General features: G+C 47.7%; 1 protein-coding gene across 6 annotated transcripts in view; it reads left to right on the plus strand.

The window, feature by feature from the left end:
* Positions 1-19,500: 19,500 nt before the first annotated feature.
* SFMBT2 (Scm like with four mbt domains 2) overlaps positions 19,501-21,466 on the plus strand; it is a 229,688-nt gene continuing 227,722 nt past the window's right edge. For 3 of the 6 annotated variants that reach the window (XM_040451496.1, XM_040451502.1, XM_040451501.1), the window contains exon 1: positions 19,970-20,095. The gene's annotated coding sequence lies outside the window, so the exon portion shown is untranslated. Of the gene's footprint in view, positions 19,641-19,968; positions 20,096-21,466 lie in introns of those variants that run through there. The other 3 variants (XM_040451499.1, XM_040451497.1, XM_040451500.1) reach the window with 3 other exon arrangements.

Below are 21,466 nucleotides of genomic sequence, written 5' to 3' on the forward strand. Positions count from 1 at the left end.
TAAGACTTCTCAGGGCTCAGGGTGGCTAGGGGTGTATTGATTATAGAGTTCAACTGGTTACATAGAAGCTGGATGACTTCCTATTTCAGCATCGCCTGTCACTCCCACTCATAACCACAGAAATTATTTATACACATAGTGGTCATTTTATAACTCAACATGTAGAACAATTTTGTGTTACTCCCCCATATTTTCCAGTTTGACCCTTGTCTCCATCAAGATTGAGCCATTTGAGTTGGGCTCCTTCATAACACTCTGCGTTTTTATATGTAAAATAATGAGATTGAATTAGGTCAGTGTTTCTCAAACACTGATGTGCACTTGAACCATCTGGGGGTCTTGTTAAACTTGAGAGATCTGAATTTGGGGAGGTTTCTGGGGTGGCCCCTGAGAGTCTGCCAGCTCCAAAATGATGCCCATGGCACTGGTCTGGGCATGGTGTTTTGGATAATGATGACAATTCACACATTTCTTTTCCTCTCTCTGAGATATTTCTTTCGATGAGCGACAATTCCTGTTTCTGGTGTCACAGGGCTTGAAAGTAACTTGGTACCCTGCCTTCTCTCCGCACCCTGGGAAAGGTACAGCTTCGTTTTCACTTTAACTGTTTCTCTGGAGTCTCTATCAGAGGCTGGATGTAGTCAGTTTAATAAAAACCAAAGCCAGGAAATGAGTACATTCGATTCCCCCAAATTTAAGAGCACAGACCCTGGCATTGATACAATGACCTCACTCTCCAGCCACCTTACCTTGGGTAACTTCTAATGTTCTTTGAGTACTCAATTAACACCCCGTTAAATGACAAATACTCACTGTATTTCCTTTCAGTTCCTTGGACTGTGGTCCGGCACCACCACAAATGAGGGATCTCTCAGAGTTTCCAGGTGAGGGAGACAGGTCTAGAGGCTAGAGCAAGGGGTCCAGATTTGGAGTCCTTAGTTCCATCGGTGACGGTGAGATATTTATCCTAGACATAACAACAAACGGCAATGCTAAGCGTCTTATTAAGGCACGGGGTGTATTTCTATCTATCTACTATAAAAAACGTGAAGATGCCTAGGTGGAAAAAGACTGGCTTCTTAATATAAGTGATCCACCCCCGCTGCCCCCGAAGCCCATCTGACGATCTTGGGTGAGTTAGCGTGCCTTCTTTTCCTTATCTGTAAAACAGGGGAGCTTTTTCACAGCATCGTTAAGACGATTACGTGAGTTAATGCCTGTCACATATTTAGAACTGTCCTTGGCACACAGTAAATACAAGATAAGTATTTGCTGACATCACCGCTCAACATCGATGATGCTAAATCTTGTTTCAGACCATATGCATTTATTTATCTTTTTTAAAAATTTTTTTTTAATGTTTATTTATTTTGGGGACAGAGAGAGACAGAGCATGAATGGGGGAGGGGCAGAGAGAGAGGGAGACACAGAATCGGAAGCAGGCTCCAGGCTTTGAGCCATCAGCCCAGAGCCCAACGCGGGGCTCGAACTCACAGACCGTGAGATCATGACCTGAGCTGAAGTCGGACGCTTAACCGACTGAGCCACCCAGGCGCCCCTGCATTTATTTATCTCTTAAGGAGTTATATATTTCCTGTTTGCTGTATACAAACTATCACTTAGCAGGCATGATAATCCCGAGTGTTAATAAAACCTTACAACTTCTAAAATCCTGGTAATTTGTAAATATTATGATTCCAAGATTATTTTATTTTATTGTATGCAGGTGACAGTGCAGGACACAAAAATTGCATGACACCAGTTCTGTGCTCCGAGAATGTACAGATTATGGGGGAGAAAGACAAGTACTTAAGTAAGTCTAATATAACGAAGAAGGCCTGTTAACCCACTCAGAGTCGGTAAGTGTTCAGTATTTCCGGTCTGTGGCTATATTGCGAAACGAGAAAGAAAACCCAAGTAATTGCATCACCGCTTTAGTTTCTCCATTTTATTTAACCCCCAAAGACTTCATTTCACTCTCAAGAAAATTATTTTTCCAAAATGGAATTAGTGCTATTGGTTTTCTGATGATAAAATAATACACGGAAAAGCATAGAGCATCTCAGGAAGGTTGAGGAAGACAGAGGCAGGAATAAGTGCCTTCTGGAAGGGCACATGGGAGGGAGGGAGCCTTAATTTTTATTGCTGACTCTTTTGTAGCCTTTCAATTTTGTACCATATGCTAGTGTTATCTTTAAAAAAATTTTTTTAATGTTTTCATTTATTTTTGAGACAGAGAGAGACAGAGCATGAACAGGGGAGGGTCAGAGAGAGAGGGAGACACAGAATCTGAAACAGGCTCCAGGCTCTGAGAGGTCAGCACAGAGCCCGACATGGGGCTCCAACTCACGGACTGCAAGATCATGACCTGAGCCGAAGTCGGACGCTTAACCGACTAAGCCACCCAGGCGCCCCTAGTGTTATCTTTTAAAAAATAAATATTTTTCTGAATTAAATGCATGTTGTAATATACATTACGTGATATAGAAAGTTACAAATTGGAAAAAGAAGTATGCATGATGCCACCCGTGAACTAAACATTTTGGTATCATTATTTGATTCCTTCTTTGGGCATAAATACATGTATTTTTTTTTTTAACACAAATGAGATCATAGTACATATGAGGTTTTTGAAACGTTTTCCAGGCCAACAAATAGAAATTTACAACATATGTTTTAATGTCTGTTGTTTTCTGATACTTTACATGGTTTAATTGACCACCTACAGATGAGTATTTTCAACAGTTCTGTGATGAACGTCTTTGTATATACATATTTGTGTACTTGTTTTCTCAAAATATACTTTTAGAAGCTCAGTTGTGGGGCAAAAGATCTGTGTGTAAAGTCGAGATTGAAAAAACAGAGGCAGAATTTTGTTTTTGTCTCTGTTTCTCAAGGGAAATTCCTCCCTTCATCTTTGAAAGAGCAGTAGATTTATTTCTGCTAATTGACTTACAAGCAGTTAATGTTAATGTTGTGGTTAATAATTTCCTTCATGGAGACGGGGATAGAATTTGAAGGGAATCAAGAATCACTCTTCAGGGGGGGCTCACTCGGTTGAGTGTCTGACTTCAGCTCAGGTCATGATCTCCTGGGTCTGTGAGTTTGAGCCTCGCGTGGGGCTCTGTGCTGACAGCTCAGAGCCTGGAGCCTGCTTCAGATTCTGTGTCTCCCTCTCTCTCTGCCCCTCCCCTGCTCATGCTCTGTCTGTCTCTCTCTCTCTCTGTCAAAAAGAAATAGAAACGTTAAAAAATAAATAAATAAAAGAATCATTCTTCAGACGGCGAAAACTCGCACCTAAGTAGAGGAGAGAAATGTAAAACATTAGATTTAGAAGACCCAATGGGAACTTTAGATCTCTCTCTCTCTCTTTTAACCCAAGGGCACTCAGGCTGAAGGAGGTTAATTCCCTGATTCCACATCACGGAGCGGGTGAAAGGGTGACCGGAAGTGGAAGTTACACCTAAATTGTGGGTCAAAGTCATTTGCGTTATACCACTTGAGCCTAATCATGGTAATGTAGGGCCATTAAAGACTAGATCGCAGTTTGCAAACCTTTCATCTCGGGTCTTGCCTTGCTGAATGGTGCAACAATTGGGGGCCCTGCTGCCCAGTGGTCGGCTTCTAGGAGGACAGAGTTAACGGGGCAGGAGCTAATACCCAACAGCAACCCTTGTTTCTGCCATGTGCTGGGTACTTGAGTCATCCTAATGGGTTATTTTTAACGGACCCTCTGCAATGGGGAACCTGGCATTGTAGTCAGACTACCAAGGCAACTAATGAAATTAGGCTTAAGGAATGCCTGCAATCTACTTTAAATTTGAGAGAAAAAAAAGTTTACTAGCAAAACATGTTTTAAACATCCTTCTTTCTGTCTTTTATTTTTTTTTCTTTTTTCTTTCCTTTTCTTTCCTTTCCTTTCCTTTCCTTTCCTTTTCTTTTCTTTTCTTTCCTTTTCTTTTCTTGGAGGTGTGGGAGCTTCACAGAGGAAAGGAAGATAATTTGCAGCTCCAGCCTCCAATCCTATTTTGGAACCATGGCAAGGATCAAAATAATGGAGGTGTCTTTTTCATAAGGCAAAGTGCCCGATGGCAAGGGATCTCTCCTTGTCTCTTGTGCAAGAACCTTCCTGCACTACAGCAAGCACCTTGCTGTTCTCACTCAGGTGGTCAGAAAACGTGCCCCACGTGAATATATTCTCGCTTGATCTGTAAGTGCAGATTATGTGAAATCTAGAATTTATGTAAGACGTATTCATTTCAGCCTTTTTCAGAGACAGACTTGGTGTTTGTGTCATTTCTTTCATCTTTTCTTCAACAAATATTTATAAAGCACCTACTGTGTGCCTGGCTCTGTTCTAGGAGTGGGGGATACAGCTGTGGGTAAGAGAAAGTCCCTACTCTCATCATGCTATGATAGTGGGGGACAGGGATAATATAGTTTCTTAAAAATAATAATATGGTATTGGGGGCACCCAGGTGGCTCAGTCAGTTGAGTGTCCAACTTTTGATTTTGGCTCATGTCACGATCCCAAGGTCTTGGGATTGAGCCCCACACCAGGATCCATGCTGACCATGGAGCCTACTTAAGATTCTCTCTCTCTCACTCTCTCTCTCTCTCTCTCTCTCTCCCCCCTCTGCCCCTTCTCTGTTCATTTGTTCTCTGTCTGTCTTTAAAAAAATAATAATAATATGATATTGGTGATGGTGAGTAACATGAAGAAAAAAAGCGGCATAGAGAGCTGCAGGGGGATGGAGTGTTCGTAAATAGTAGAGTTTTCAGGGAAGGAGACAGAAACATGAGAAATAAAGGAACAACTTAGCCAGTACTTGAGCAAGCGTCTTCCAGACAGAGAAAAAAGCCAACGCTAAGAAAGGAGTTCGGCAGCCTGTTCAAGCAACAGTTGACTGAACACTTAGCAAAGCAGAGGGAGGAAAGGGGAACTCAAAACCCCCAGGAAGGGGGTGCAGGAAGTGTGAGAAGTAGGGAGATGATTCATTTTCAGAAATACCCAATAAAAGCTGCACCAGTAGGTTTACGACCTATTGGGAAATATATGAACCCCCATCCCCCCTCCCCGACAATGGAGTCTCAAACCCTTAGACACTTCACTTCCTGGTTCTTCCCTCTCTGTTTTGTGGGTTTTACAATGAGCAGGCTCCAAAGAACAAAGGGAGGAGGGACTGAAAGTCTCTGTGTCACCTCAGGGAAGGTACATTTGTTCCAATCAGACTACTGTTTGCCTTGCATGGGCACAGGCGACATCTGGGTAAGGCTGTAACCTCTGTAGTATCAGCCAATGAGGAGCCAGGGGAGGGACTTGTGTGCTAGGAGATAAATGGTCTGCTGTAACTGCCCCGAGTGTGCCTGTCCATCAGACACGCGCTCTTGCAAGAATGTTCATTAAAGCCTCGCTTCACTGTGCTCTGAGTCTCTGAGTCCCTCCTTTGATTGGGCTGATGGGCTTATTTCTAACAGGAAGCAAATAGGCTGTGTGAGGACTTCAGATTCTCACTGGTCAGAATGGAATCCACTGGAGGATTTGAAGCAGGGAATGGTGTGATTTGATTGACTCCTTAAGAGCTCACACTTGTGGGGCACCTGGGTGTCTCAGTCGGTTAAGCGTCGGACTTTGGCTCAGGTCACGATCTCACGGTTCATGAGTTTGAGCCCCACATCAGGCTCTGTGCTGACAGCTCGGAGCCTAGACCCTGCTTGGGATTCTGTGTCTCCTGCTCTCTCTGCCCCTCCCTAACTCATGGTCTCTCTCTCTCTCTCTCTCTCTCTCTCTCTCGAAAATAAGTAAATATTAAAAAACCAAGAGCTCACACTTGTGCTTCTGTGGAGAGGCCGGACAGCAGAGTGTAAGAAGAGAATTGGGGAGCCCAGCACGGGGTGGGGGGTGTGGGATACGGCAGTGAGCCCACCTGGAGGTAGATGAGCCTGGTGGCTTGGACCAGGGAGGGAGGGAGGAGGGGGTCACACACAGAACCCATCTTGAAGGTGGGGCTATCTATTGAGTAGGGCACTGCTCTATGTTTACAGAAACAAAACTGAAAGATACTCGGTACAATATGAAGTGTCAGAAATTGTTGCTAAGTTATAGCTGCCACCAGCGTGTCAGTTTATAACTATACAGAGTGAGTTTTTGATAGCCATCTGTCTCTAGTGATTACTAATGAAATAACGTGGTGTGGTAAAATGAGATCAAGAAATACCAGAGCAGAAAAGCGGAATCAGAAAGGCCACAGGCTGTAAGCCATCCCCAGGGGGTCATCGCCTTGAGTGGCAACTGGCCCTGAAAGACTCTAGGTCATTACATGGCCGTGGGATGTCTGATCGTGGCCGTGGCAACAGCACCAAGCCCAAATCATCGAGATTGCGTTGTTTCAACTTCTCCTGACCTCTGTCTGATGCCCATATCCCTTCTGTGGTGAGGGAGGCCAATGCATAGAGCAGTGTGAACCCAGAATAGGTGCATAGAAACGGGAACAGTGGACTGTTCATAGCCGCAAAAGAACCAGAGGAAGGTGACATTTACAAAGTATCCCTGATAACAGACTGTTATTAGTCGGGGTTCCCCAGAGAAACAGAATCATGGATAGGGTTCTCCAGGGAAATAGAGTCAATTGTGTGTGTGTGTGTGTGTGTGTGTGTGTGTGTGTGTGTGTGTGTTTTAAGAAATTGGCTCACATGATTGTGGAGGCCTAGCCAGTCCAAAGTCTACAGAGTAGACAGGCAGGAGGGAACCCCCTGGGCCAAGCTGGTGTTTAAATCCAAAGGCTGTCCACTGCAAAATTCTCCTTGCTTGGGAGAGGTCAGCCCCTTGTCTACTAAGGCCATTGACTGATTAGATGAGTCAATTCACATTACGGAGGAAAATCTACTTTACGATGTAAATGTTAATCTGATGCCAAAACTACCCTCACAGAAACATCCAGGATGATGTCTGACTAAATATCTGGGCACCATGGGCCAGCCAAGTTGACACGTAAAAAATTAACCGTCACACCTCGCCCATGCCTAAACTCCACACGCTCCTACTTTTGCAAAAAAAAAAAAAAAGAGGGAAGGAGGAAGAGGGGCTTAGGAATAACAGTGCTGGTGCCATTTATTTGCACCCTGAGGGTACCCCCAAACTGGTGGTCTGACGCTATGCCTTTTTTTTCTTCATAAGAGAATAGATGAATGTGTGTACTTCTTCCATGACAGCCGGTAAAGTTCACCTTCCCTACTCCCCGCCAAGATTGCATATTTTACCATTAAAATTCCTGGCCCGAGGCCATGACACCGAATGCCGGGCGAAAGGGAAAGAATCTATAAAAACACAAACATGAAAACGAGAAGTTTACCTCTCATCCCCTCCTCTAGAGAAAACACAAAATTACTTTTTATACTTTTGGTGGAGAAAAGGCCCACGCCGCCGGATGATTTGCTCTTGTCCAAAGTGCCGATGAAGGTCAACACCATACTTTTGAAGGCTGCACCATCAGGATGGCTTGGAGGCAAAATTGCCAGTGTGGGGGCGAGAAGTCTCTCAGGAGCCCAGGACTGAGGTTCCAGATAGAAGAACGATACTACAAATAACGGTTCGCACTGGTATCGTTTTTGGAAGCTGGCCACACGCTGGCCCAGCCTTGGCGATGAGAAAGATTCTGAGGTCCTCGTCCTACTTCTAGGCTTCCGTTGTTTGACTGTCGCATCACTGATAGCCTTTTATGTATTTTTTATATATTAAAAAATTTTTTCTTTACTAATTTTTTTATTCAAGAGTTTTATAAAAGAGTTTTTTATTCAAGGACAGCCTGCCTTGCAGCCCTTGGCATCCCCCCACCCATGGTTATAAAAAATGAGATGGGCAGCTAAAATTCAGTTTATAAAAATAGCTTTCTTATTAAAAGTATCGGTAGCCTGTTGCTGGGATTTCCACCCAGAAGGATCTCTTCTCCCGCTCCAGAACGACAAACAGAAAATAAATAAACACCAAGAGTGCAAACAGGGGGTTTGTGGGACACATTGGTCACTCGGAAGCTACATAAACTACCTTTGCCTTCAAAAACCAAAATCCCATGGGGCGCCTGGGTGGCTCAGTCGGTTAAGCGTCCGACTTCGGCTCAGGTCATGATCTCGCGGTCCGTGAGTTCGAGCCCCACGTCGGGCTCTGTGCTGACCTCTCAGAGCCTGGAGCCTGTTTCAGATTCTGTGTCTCCCTCTCTCTCTGACCCTCCCCTGTTCATGCTCTGTCTCTCTCTGTCTCAAAAATAAAAATAAACGTTAAAAAAAAAAAACAAAACCAAAATCCTGATTGTTACCTTTTCTTGAAGAAGCTAAATAGATGACAAAATTGTCATGACTTTCATACAATCTTTCCAAAAGAGGGCGCGTGATAATATCATACTCATTTTACAGAAGGGAGAAGGGAGGCCCATCACTTCATAGTTTACACTCTGGTCAATGCCAAAGCCGAGACCAAATTCGTCAAACATCCATGAACTCCCTCTGTGTACAAATTACCCTGGCAAGTGTCAGCTTCAGGTTCTGATCTTTAGATACTGGTTTTTTCACTACTAAAAATTTGTCAAAAGCTTTCCTTTAGCTGACAAGTAGAATGAAGGGAAAAAATCTGGTGGTTTTTTTTTTTTTTTTGAACAAGAAAATATTGGCTCATTCAACGTGATTTATGCGAATCAGTGTCAAAAGAAATTGGTCTTGAAGAATTTCCTGGTTTTACAGATTTTCTTTTTTTAATTAAAAATTTTTCAATGTTTATTTTTATTTTTGAGAGAGAGAGAGACGGAGCATGAGTGGGGGAGGGGCAGAGAGAGAGAGAGAGGGAGACACAGAATCCAAAGCAGGCTCCAGGCTCTGAGCTGTCAGCACAGAGCCTGACGTGGGGCTCGAACTCATGACCACAAGATCATGACCAAAGTCGGACGCTCAACCGACTGAGCCACCCAGGCACCCCTCTTTCTTTCTTTTTATGAGTGAAAGGGACACTAAAAACAGACTCTCAGGAAATACCAGCCATACATTGAATTTCTGTAGCTCTGCTCTTCCTAAGAGCCCAAAGCAGTGTGAGACACAAACACAAACGTGAAAGCAAATAGTGCCTTGCTCCACACCTAGAATAAACAGACAACAATTTATAGTGATTTGGATTCTAGTGCTTTCTTGTAACATGCCTGTGTCTATGATTTTCTTTGACTCGTGGTTTGGGCTAGAATTGGGCACTTAGTTTATTATTATTTAAAAAAATTTTTAAATGTTTTATCTATTTTTGAGAGAGAGAGAGAGAGAGAGAGAGAGAGAGAGAGAGCATGAGCAGGGGAGGGGCAGAGAGAGAGGGAGACACAGAATCCGAAGCAGGCTCCAGGCTCTGAGCTGTCAGCACAGAGTCTGATGCAGGGCTCGAACTCACGAACCGTGAGATCATGACCTGAGTTGAAGTGGGATGCTTAATGCTCAACCGACTGAGCCACCCAGGCACCCCAAATGGACACTTAGTTTATTGTTAAGCAATCAAAGGAGGACTAAAGGAAATGTGTTGTTTTGTTTTGGGTTAGCACCCAAGTCAAAGCTCTGTACCAGCCACTGGGTGTATTGTTTTTTCCTAAATTCTCTCAATCCAATGAAGACATTATTACGTCCATTTCACAGCTGGTAAATCTGAGGCTCAGAGAAATTCAATGACTTATCAAGAATCTCCTGAGGGGCAGCATTGAGATTGGAATCCAAGTCTATTCATTCCTTGTAACTTTTTTTTGGCGGGGGGCTAAAGTATTATTCTGCGATTGCCCATCTCATGTGAATTTAAAACAGTCTAGGCGTGCTTGGGTGGCTTGTTGGTTGAGCGTCTCACTGTAGATTTCAGCTCAGGTCACTATCTCACAATCACGAGAACAAGCCCTGCGTTGGGGTCTGCAGTGAGGACGAAGCCTGCTTAAGATTCTCTCTCTCTCTCTCTCTCTCTCTCTCTCTCTCTCCTAAAAAGTATAATTAAAAAATAAATAGTACAGTCTGTCTAAGAACATGCTATTGGTGCCATTGTTTTTTTAATTTTTAAAATTACTTATTTTTGAGAGAGACAGTGCAACTGGGGGAGGGACAAAGAGAGAGAGGAGGACAGAGGATCCGAAGCGGGCTCTGTGCTGATAGCAGCCAGCCCGAGGCGGGACTCGAACACACCGACCGACCGTGAGATCATGACCTGAGCTGAAGCTGGATGCTCCACCGACTGAGCCCCCCAGGCGCCCCCCTAGGACGTCTATTCCTACAAATAGCGGGAGCGTAGTTTGGGGATGAAAACGCTGACTCTGGGGCCAGATTGCCCGAGTTCAAATTCTGTCTCCCCCACTGCCTAGCTGCTTATCTGTGACCTGGTTGCCTCCTTGTTCCCAGTTCTCAGTTTCTTCATCCACACCGTGGGGGTAGCCCTGCCCACCCCATGGATTCTCTGTGGGGTTAAAGGAGTTACTAGATGCACAGCACCAGGAACAGCGTTAGGCACAGAGCACGTACTCAGAAAAGGTTAGCTGCTGGTATTCATTCTCCAGCCAAATGAGATTTGCCCTCGGCAAGTGCACCGTATTGTTTACTCAGATCCACTTGTAACTGATTATGTGGTCCAGATTTGTTTTCCTTTATGTTGTCCCTAAGCAATTGATTTTGATTCCGCGTAACTGCCAACCAAGTAAGGAATGAGAGGTGGAAGGAGCCCTAAGACATTGAGGGCTTTCGGTTGGCTGCACCACTCCGTTTCCATTGGTTGAAAGACTTTGAGAGGGATATGCGGTTCCCTCGTTGTGAGGACGAGGCTTAGAAACCACCCTGTGCCTGAGGAGTTTTTATGAAAGTGAGGTCGCTTTCATGACGACGAACGAATTCCTTTCTAGATACGGCACTCGCTGTACATCCATTAAGGCGGTCAGCGTAGCCCACAGGTCCTAGAACATACACAAAATTCCTGCTTCAAGAGGCCACTTGCACAGAGAGAAAAAAAGAAGAGGGGCGCCTTCTGGCTTCTTCTGCTGCCGGGCAAGCTCAGCCCGACACAAGAAACAGAGAAACAAGTTTTATTCAGTGTGAGTATAGACTTGCAAAGGGCCGGAGTCAGCCCTCTCTGGAAGGAGCAGAGAGTGAGGTGTCCTAACACAGACGGGATCCCTGTTCGTTAGGGACCATGTAAGCAGGTGTCAGGCAAGGGTGGGGCGGGGGGGATCAAACCAGATGACCTGCACGGTTCCATTTAACCTAAGAATCTAAGGAAACTCAGGGAAGTTGGGTTTGATCCTTTGGGGAACACTGGGGTTTGGAAGCATTTGAACTAGTGGTTTTCTTGTGGTTTCTCCTCTGGGAGTATTGGTGCTCTTTGCCTCACTTAGGCATTACAAGTTAACGGTTTATGCTTGTGTCCTGGAATATCATCAGACTGGTACAGAATTTACTCTTCCTTTGCAATAGAGCCTAGACAGCCTCAGCGGGGCCTTTGTACTCACAGTTCTCTCTTCCTAGAGGTACTCAACTCCCCTCGTGCAAGCCCAAGTTCCAATGTCACCTTATTGTAGAAGGGCTCCTTCGACCCCTCCCATGCAAAGTGTCCTCCCTACTTGACCTTGATGTCACTTTCTATAGCTTCCCCTGCTTTTTTCTTTTTGATTGTACTAACCCCCACATGACATGTTCTGTATTTCTTTGTTTACTGTTGAGCTCTCTTTGATGAAAACTAAGTCCCCATGGAGCCTGGAATGTCTGTTGGCTTCATGGTATTTCAGATGCTAGAACAGAGCCTGGCACATAGGAAGTACTCGGTAAATATTTGTTGAATTAATCAATGTAAGCAGAGGTTTGTTTTTATGTATCATTAGTTAATTTTCTTCTACACTAACTTTTCAAACAATTCCCTCTTCGAGAAATTGGTTCGGGAGATGGTGAAAAATCTTCGCATCCCTCCTCCCCCCCACAAAATATGAGATTAAAATGATAACCTCCAAGAATTCATCAACTGTTTCTATTTTAGAGGCGTTTACAAGGATAAAAATCAATCTCAGAGGGGTAAGAAAAAATTATCGTGCTCTATTAAAAATCTACTTGTAATGACTCATTTTTTTTTTTTACATTTATTTATTTTTGAGACAGAGAGAGAGAGAGCATGAACGGGGGAGGGTCAGAGAGAGGGAGACACAGAATCTGAAACAGGCTCCAGGCTCTGAGCTGTCAGCACAGAGCCCAACGCGGGGCTCGAACTCACAGACCGCGAGATCATGACCTGAGCCGAAGTTGGCCGCTTAACCGACTGAGCCACCCAGGCGCCCCGAAATGACTCATTTTTAAGAGATGGAAAAGATTTTAGTTTTCAGAGAAAACACCTAAGTACTTCACACGCTGTTCAAAGAATACATGACTTGAAATGAATATATTTCAGTGTATTTAAAAACTACAGCTTCTGGCTCATTACCGGTAATCAAATAAAGTAAGGACCCAATCCTTCTCTTACCTGCTATCTGTTATTCCCAACACTCTTTCTATTAAAAACCAACCCAAAAAAACTATATAAAAAATCTGAAAGTGAGTCAATATTTGTTTCCAGTAGATGGCACTGCGAATCAAGTCTTTATAGCTCCATTAACTTCCTTCTTTGATCATGATCATAATTATTTATTCTGTAGTAAGATCATCTGAAGGGACTTAGGCGGTAAAAACAAAGAGGCTGGGGATTTTGAAGCCACAATAACATTGCATTGACAGTGTCCGAACCCCTGGCCTTTCTTCTCTGTATTATAGTTAGATATTTATTTATTAAGGCAGTGAGTGCATGTAACCAAAACCATCCACTTGCTTATACGTGAACCTCACTGCTTGATGTGGGATTTCGGTTGCCTGTTTTAATTTGTTTAGTCTATATGATGTTATAAATCCAATGGGACTTTTTATAATTTTGCAGTGTTGGATTTAGTCTCATTCAGGGCAGTTAATGTACACAGGCAAAACTGTCCCAGGGTCATAAACCACATCTCTGACCTGTGCTGTTTCTTGGTCTGTGTGTGTGTGTGTGTGTGTGTGTGTGTGTACCCACATGTGTGTGTGTGTTTGGTCAATATTTGGTCAATAAATGTCCTTGCTTGGAGAGGATGTAAATGATTCCAGACAACTCCAGCAGCGTGACAAAAAAGGACACACGCATCTGTTCTAGTAACAGCAGATCAGAATCTAGCTTTGTATGTAAAGAAATACATGTTTAAAACATAGTCTAAATCCATTTAAAGACTAGACCATATTAAATGCTGTCAGGTATGTAAGAACACCTCGAACAGCGTCTGGCACAAAGTAGGTACTAAATAAATCCCTTCTTCCCCTTTCTCTTGGGATAGAGGCAGAAGAGGCCTTAGCCTTTTATGGAGAGTCAGGCCCCGCTGTGCAACTATGTATCAGACCTTGCCTCTCCGGACTCCCGCTTCCTGGCTGCTTCCTGAAACGGCTGGAAGCCAGGCTGCGGGATGTAGAACGTTCTACCCAATATAAAGTAAGATCCCCAAAGTGAAGTGTGTGATACCAGGCACCCCACTACACAAGCAGCCTCACCAGTTGGGTGTGACTTTTGCCAGGCTGCTCTTCCTCTGTGGAGAAAGAAGCCGTCAGTCCAAACTGGCACTCCTACAAATAAACTGTGTGTGCTCTTTAAATAAATGTCATAGGAGAATTCAGACATCATGCAGCGTGTAATATGGACTGTCTACTAGAAGTTTCTTCGTTTATTGCCAAGAAAGCCCAAAACTCCTTCAAACCACAGGAGAGGCAATACTGGGTTTCTGAACTCCCTAGAGATGTACGAGAAAGTGCTCGGTGGGCGATATCTGTGTGGACCACTACTCATCACCACACTCATTTAGTACTCTTCACCCATTTATGTAAAAAAAAATTTTGTTTTTAAGTCTTTTACTATTCGAAAGTATTTAAAAAAAATTTTTTTAATGTTTATTTATTTTTGAGACAGGGAGAGACAGAGCATGAACAGGGGAGGGTCAGAGAGAGAGGGAGACACAGAATCTGAAACAGGCTCCAGGCTCTGAGCTGTCAGCACAGAGCCCGACGCGGGGCTCGAACTCACGGACCACGAGATCATGACCTGAGCCGAAGTCGGACGCTTAACCAACTGAGCCACCCAGGTGCCCCTCAAAAGTATTTTTTAAACGTTTATTGATTTTCGAGAGAGAGAGCGCACGCAAGCAGCGGAGAGGCCGAGAAAGAGGGAGACAGAGGATCCGAAGCAGCCTCAGTGCTCACACCGCAGAGCCTGACGCGGGGCTCGAACTCTCGGAACTGTGACATCATGACCTGAGCCGGCGTCTAGGCTTAACCGACTGAGCCACCCAGGCGCCCCCACCAATTTAAATAGTGATCTCCATCACCCCACTTTCCCCAGAATGACTCTCATAAGTACGTTTACGTCGGCCCTGTCACTATCATGGGCAACCGAAAAAACCCACACAGCAAATATAAAGCGCAACAGCAATCTAAATGAGGCAGGATTGGACCAAACAGTACTTTTACTTCAGGGCACTGGAGCCAAGAAGGCCCTTTCTCCCTTCTCCTATATGTTTTCTTCATTTGTGTCCCCCTCTTTGTGACCCCGGAATATGCACCTTGGCAATTTCAAATTGGCAGAGATGGTGTTAGTGTATTATAGAAAGTAATTTATGGCTTTGGCCTGGGGGAGACTGACAAGCACTCTTTAGAGTTTGAAAGGACCTTCTAGAACATCTAGTCCAATCCCTTACGTTGCCCATGAGATGGCTCAGAGAGGTCACTCGACTTATAAAGGAAATGCAGGAAATTAGCGATGAGGTCACTTGAATCCTGATATAGGAGCTCAGTGCTTGAACTAGGCATAAGGGAAAAGGTGAAAACGTAAGGGCACCAGTGTCTTTAGATTTCACACTTCGTGACTGTAGGAAAGTGATGGAAAACACCGTCTTACACATTTAGCTTGTAAGCCTCCAGGAAAGGGAAGATTGCACAAATTCTCCAAATATTTGATTATTTTAGGGGATTTTTGAGAGACCTCTTCCCCCTCCTGTTAAAAAAATATAAAATCTTGGGTCCCCTGGGTGGCTCAGTTGGTTAGGCATCTGACTCTAGGTTTTGGCTCCGGTCATGATCTCACGGTTCGCATGTCCGAGCCCTGCGTCGGGGTCCAGGGTGGCAGCATGGAGTAAATAGATGGTAAGTCTATTATCTCATTAGAGATTCACTATACTAAGAGAGCATGATGGTTGTCTTTTTTAGGGCATTGCCTTTTCTCAGGGGGAAATGATAACTTAATCATGAAATAATTATGAGAAAATTGACCAACTTTTTTTTTGGTGGGAAGACTGAAGCGAGATTCCAGTAATTATAGATAGCATAAATAATTTGTTTAATGCTTATTTATTTTTGAGAGAGAGAGAGACAGAGGGCAAGCAGGAGAGGAGCAGAGAGAGAGGGAGACACAGAATCCGAAGCAGGCGCCAGGCTCTGAGCTGACAGCACAGAGCCTGACGCAGGGCTTGAACCCACCAACTGTGATATCACGGCCTAAGCCAAAGTCTGACGCTTAACCGACTGAGCCATCCAGGCGCCCCATAAAATTTAAAAATATGCATGTAACTTCTAACTCCTCAGCAATCATTTTTGTGAGGTAATACTTAGGAACATACTGTATACGAGAATGAAACTTTTCAACTGTTATTCTTCATTCCTAATTTGTGCCGGATCATCAAGCAAGTGGAAATAACATCTATATATATTTCCAATTAACAAATGTAATTTTAATATTTTACATAATATAAGCCTCATTCATATGAAAGAATCCCAAGGACTCTTGATCTCTGGGGTTGTGGGTTTGAGCCCCCGGGCAGGATGTAGAGATTGCTTAAAAACAAAATCTGGGGGCAGTCGGTTAAGCGTCCGACTTCAGCCAGGTCACCATCTCGCGGTCCGTGAGTTCGAGCCCCGCGTCGGGCTCTGGGCTGATGGCTCGGAGCCTGGAGCCTGTTTCCGATTCTGTGTCTCCCTCTCTCTCTGCCCCTCCCCCGTTCATGCTCTGTCCTTCTCTGTCCCAAAAATAAATAAACGTTGAGGAGCGCCTGGGTGGCGCAGTGGGTTAAGCGTCCGACTTCAGCCAGGGCACGATCTCGCGAGATCTCGCGTGATCTCGCGTGAGTTCGAGCCCCGCGTCAGGCTCTGGGCTGATGGCTCAGAGCCTGGAGCCTGTTTCCGATTCTGTGTCTCCCTCTCTCTCTGCCCCTACCCCATTCATGCTCTGTGTCTCTCTGTCCCAAAAATAAATTAAAAAAAAAAAAAAAAAACGGTAAAAAAAAAAAAAAGAAAAAACCAAAATCTTGGGGCACCTGGGTGGCTCAGTTGGTTACGCTTCGGACTCAATTTCGGCTCAGGACACGATCTCAAGGGTTGGAGGATTTGAGCCCGCACCTGGCTCCTTGCTAGTAGCCACCTGCTTGGGCTTCTCTGTCCCCTCTCTCTCTGCCCCTCCCCAACTCTCTCTCTCTCTCTCTCTCAAAATAAAGAAACATTAGAAACATTAAAATAAAATCTTAATAAAAATAAAAGTGACGTAATTCATGATTGAGCCATTGCTTAGGAATAAAATAATAATTATAGTCAGTTGGTGTGATCGAAGATTTTTTGGCCAAGGTTTTTCGAAAACGTTAACAATACATAGAGACAGCTTGTGGTGTTAATCATGAGGTTTTACATGGCTACATGTCTCTGAATCGGAAACCATCATGCCTTGCCTTCTTGACTTTGAAACATTCACAGTTCTTGCCAGGTTTTATCCTCAGCTGACGATGCTGGATCCCCCCACCCCGCCAAAATCTTTACTTGATTTAGAGTGGCTCTACATCTGGATGCCCATATACCTGAAGTGTCTGGATCTGAAATAAAATCGGAAGCTGGAGGGCACTGGACGAAGGGGCCACTTTAATTGCCTCAGGGGGTCTCCTAACCAGTTTTCATTTGCCTCCGTGGTGTCCTTGGAGAAAGGAGAATGGAGGCTGGAGGCAGAGTAGGAAGCCAAGGAATGTTCAAGAAGTCCCTGGAAAAAGCAGTAGGAACGTAGGGCACCGAACTTGAAGCAACGCCACCAAAGACCACGTTGTCTTTGTGATAAGAACGTGGTAACCATTGTGTACTCCGGCTTCATGATTTTACTTCTTCGTCGCGGTAGGTACAGACAATGGCCCTCCCGCACTGTTTACTAGTCAGCAAGGCCAAGCTACCCGGGGGTGTGAGCATCAAAGACATAGAGACTCGACCATTCTAGAGGAATCGTGGGATAATGCACGCACAGGCCCTGGAGTTAGGGGCTAAGGGTTCTTTTGCATTTGCTTTTTGTTTTGATGAAACAACGTTCGGAGCATGATAATGACTTCAAACTGGTAAACAAGCCTGGAGACGCCAATGGCTGGCTGCAGCTCCGGTCGCCACTGCTCCTGGAGAGGGAACCCGCTTTCTCCGCGTAAACAGGGGCGGTCCGGAAGTCATGCGTAGCGAGAGATCTCCGCGGGCTCCCCGGGACCGAGCGAGGCCGCGGGGTCTGGAAGGCTCAGGGGAGGGGCGCAGCCGCCCGCCCCCCGCAGCAGCCGGGCTGGCTGTAGGAAGGGATCGCCCATTCCCGGGGCCCTTCTGCTGTGGCGCGCTCAGCGTTTGGGCAGTGCCCGACCTGGTGACCCCGTCCAGGGGACGGGCGCGCGGGTTGGGTCTCCAGCGCTGCCCGGGACGGTCCGCGGCCTCCCTCGCTTCCTTCCCGTCCAGACTGTGTTGAAGGAGCCAGGTGACTTGGGTGCACGACACTTAGGGTGGGGCCCAGGAGACTGTCTGTGGCGTCCACATTGTGGATTCCTCCGAGCCTCAGTGCGTCCGTCCGACTCCCAGTGGAGCTGTTTCAGGGCACAGAGGGAGGCAGTCCGGGGTGCGGGTGAAAGGGTTAATGTGCAGGAACGGGGTGCACATTGAGGTGTCTCTGCCTCCAGCGACACGCAGCCGAAAAAGCTAGGGGCTCCAGCATGGTGTCCCCAAGAGGAGGGGACCGGAGGGGATGCCGACTCCAGCTGGAGTTTGAACCGTGTGAGTCGTTTGACCTTTCTCGGTCTCAGGTGGCACCTTAAAGAGGTGTGACGGGACTGGGGAAGTCGTTTTATGGCTCGCAAAGCGCTCCCCAAGATGTAAGGCGGCCCCGCTTCCCCAGACTAGACGTGCGCGGGGTCTCACTGGGGCCAACGCCGGCCCAGCACCTCCGAGCTCTGGGACCGCGTCCCTGGAAGGCATTCCCTACCTCGTGGCTTGGAGAGAGCCTTTTCCCGGCACGACCCTCCTCCGGCTCTTCTAGGCAAGCTCGGGGCCCGACGTCGGGGGAGGACCCAGCTGGGCAGGACCCCGCCGATCCGGCGCGCGACCAGTCTCTGACCCCGGACTCCATCCCCGGGTCCCTGCACTGTCCCCAGCCCTTCAAAGCGTCCACCCTCCTTCGGGTAACTCACTCACCAGAGCTCCCCGGGCCTGGAGGACGCACGGGGGGCAGCAGGCCGAGGGAAGGTGGGTGGAGTTGCGAGCGCGCAGGACGCTGGAGACCCCGGGGTCCTTCTGACCCCTGAGCCAGCGTTGGGGGAGGGCAAGAGGGTTTCCTAGGAAAGAGATGAACACAAAATTGGGAGACATTGGAGAATTTTACCCCCTGCGGCCATAGAACAACCCCCCCCCCCGACCAAACGTGTCCCTATCTCTGATTTCCTGGGAAATAAATTGCTGTCCCCAACCAGCTTCTCCTCGCTCTTCAGTACAGCGAGGTCCACCTTTGTGAGTTCTCGGTCTTTCCCACTAGGGCGTCGCCAGCTTTTCCGAAGTGGGGACGTTTCGTTCAGTCCCTGCGAAGCCATTGCGCCTTAGGCCCCGGCAGGTCCTCTCCGTCCTTCCCCCCACCCCCCACGCCCCGGACACAGCGCCGAGGTACCCGCATCCGCCGGCTGGTAACCCCGCTTTGCACCCGGCTGCGCCGCCTCCCTTGCGCTCCAGCAGTCGCCGAGGGCCACGATTCCCAACCCCCTCCCCCCCCACGCCCCGGGCAAGGTGGGGTGCCGGCCCTACACCAGTCGGCCCGGGCCAGGTGCCGTCTTCGGGCCCGGGTGCTGCTCCAGGAGACGCCGTGGCAACCCCGGTTACTTGCGTCCGGCCCCGGCCCGGCAGAGAGCAGCTGCAAGCTGGCCCGAGCAGCGGCCCCAACTTAATTTCCTCCCCCTAGGGGCATGTTTCCCTGAAAAAAACCTCTCTGCCGCTCCCTCCCGCCTTCCCCAAGGGACCGGGAAAAGTCCGAATCTCCATAGAAAAGGCTCCCTGTAAGTGCCCTGGGGAGGGTGGGGGTGGGGGGGCGCAGTGGGCGGGGCAGAGGTGGCGGAGAGGATTGAATTTCTCTCCGCTCCAAACCGGCCCTCGGCGGATAAAGCGCAAGTTTGTGCACTTGGTCGACCGAAGGATTGCAAACCCAGGAGACAAAAGTGTCCAGGGAGATGCGGAGTTTGCCCAGATTTCCCTGCGGATGGCTGTGCGGAAACGCCTGTGATGTGAACTTTCTGCAGATCGTGTACGGAGTGAGCTAAAGGAAAGGAGGAAGGGGAGCGGGGCGGGGAGGGCGCAGCGTGAGCGTGAAGTGTGCCCGTGTGAGTGTGTGGGGGGGGGGGGGCGGGGTGCCGGGGGGGGGGGGGGCCCCGGGGGGGCGGGGGAGGGAGTCGGGGGCGCCCCGCAGGCTAACGGGTGCGAGGCGTTCTGCGAGCGCTGGGAAAGGTCGTTGAAGGAGTTCGCTGCACACACACAAAATAATCATCTTAAAAAAGAGTGCCGGGCATGCGCACAGAGAGGATGCCATATTGGAATGAGGCTGTAGTGGGAGTCGGAGGACCCGAGCGGGCGCGCGAGGGAGGCGGCGGGCGGGGCGCGAGCCAGGCGCGGCGAGCAGGGGCGAGGCGGAGCGAGCGGGCGAGGCCGGCGTCCCCCCGGCGGCGCCCGGGGCTTGGGTCCACTCCGAGGGGAGGACGAACTTCACCAGGTAGGACGCCGCGCCGGCCGCGGTCCCCGCGCCCAGCCCGCCCCGCCGGCAGACCTCCGGCCCGCAGGTTGAGTGTGAGCCGCTCAGCTTCTTTTTTTCCAGCTTCGGTGGGGGGGGGGGGGGGGGGGCCGGGAAGCCCGAGCAAGCCCGGGCGTGGGAGGCTTGGGGAAGCGGGTGCTTCTCGGGGAGAGAAGCAAAAGAGGAGAGCCAGAGGGGAGAGCGACAGCACGGGAGCAGAGCCCCAAACTCCGCTCTGCGCTCCGGGTTGTCATTTTTTGGCTTTTCCCGTCCCCCCCCCTCCAACCTCGTCCCTGGGCTTTGAAAAGCCCGGCCTTGCGGGAGGCCGTCTGTAGTTGCAAAGCGTCCTCCTCCCCGGGTGCAAGCTGTCCCCTCCCGCCGCCCACCTTCCTCATTCGTGCGCTCATTTTAGCGACGCAGCCGCCCTTGCTGCCCCGCGCTCCCCGGTCGCTTCCTTGCTGGGGTCTCTTTCTTCGTCTTCTTCTCCTTTTTTTTCTTTTCTTTTTTTCTTTCTTTCTTTCTTTTTTTTTTTTTTTTTGGTGTGTGTGTGTTGGGGGCGGGGAGGGGGAAAACCGTAGGGTGAGGACTGGAGACCAGCCGTCAAGGGTGTTCAAAATCGTTTACACATTCGGAGTCGCCCTCTTGGAAACATTTGCCTGTGTAGCTTGAAATGAGCTTGTCAGTAGTAGTAGTTTCGGAGCGTGCTCCGGCATGGATGCTCTTTTTTTTTTTTTTTTTTTTTTTTTTTGCTTTAAAGTAATATCCTGTCACTTGGGGCTTTCCTGTTGTCTGCTCTCATATGACCTCCTTTCAAAATTGTTAATCTGATCTGGCTTTGAAGTGTATTTTTAAAATGTGTGTGTTGGTAAAAATCCGCCAAAAACAGAAAGAAAGAAAGAAAGAAAGAGAAAGAAAGAAAAGAAACAACTGTAGGAACTGCTAGATGTATTTATTGATTTTGAGCCGGGGCGGCGGGAGAGGGTGCACCGGGGACGGGGGAACCGTGGGGGTGGGAAGTGGTCGGTTCGCGGCGGCCGGACGCACGTCCAGAGCCGGATTTGTACTTGTGTTTTCTTGCAAAAGCGCAGCGACTGCGGAGAAGGAGTATTTAGAAACCGTGCCAGTTTCAATATGGCGGGCTAAGGTGGCTTTTAAAAACTGAAAATAAAGGTTTTGAGGTGGGAAAAAACCCAACCGGAGTTGCCCTCCCTTAGTTTCGACTCTCTTTGGCTACTCCGGGAGCTGTTTTAGCGAATTAAGTGGGGAAAAAAGAGCCCGAATGAGCTGCCCTAGTTTTTTCCGTGTTAAGAGTGTGCGTGTCCAGTCCATTGCTGGGGGGGGGGGGGGGGGGGG

The sequence above is a fragment of the Herpailurus yagouaroundi genome, unplaced genomic scaffold (assembly GCF_014898765.1).
Source record: "Herpailurus yagouaroundi ecotype Mexico unplaced genomic scaffold, PumYag 203, whole genome shotgun sequence".
In the NCBI taxonomy this organism is placed as follows: Eukaryota; Metazoa; Chordata; class Mammalia; order Carnivora; family Felidae; genus Herpailurus; species Herpailurus yagouaroundi.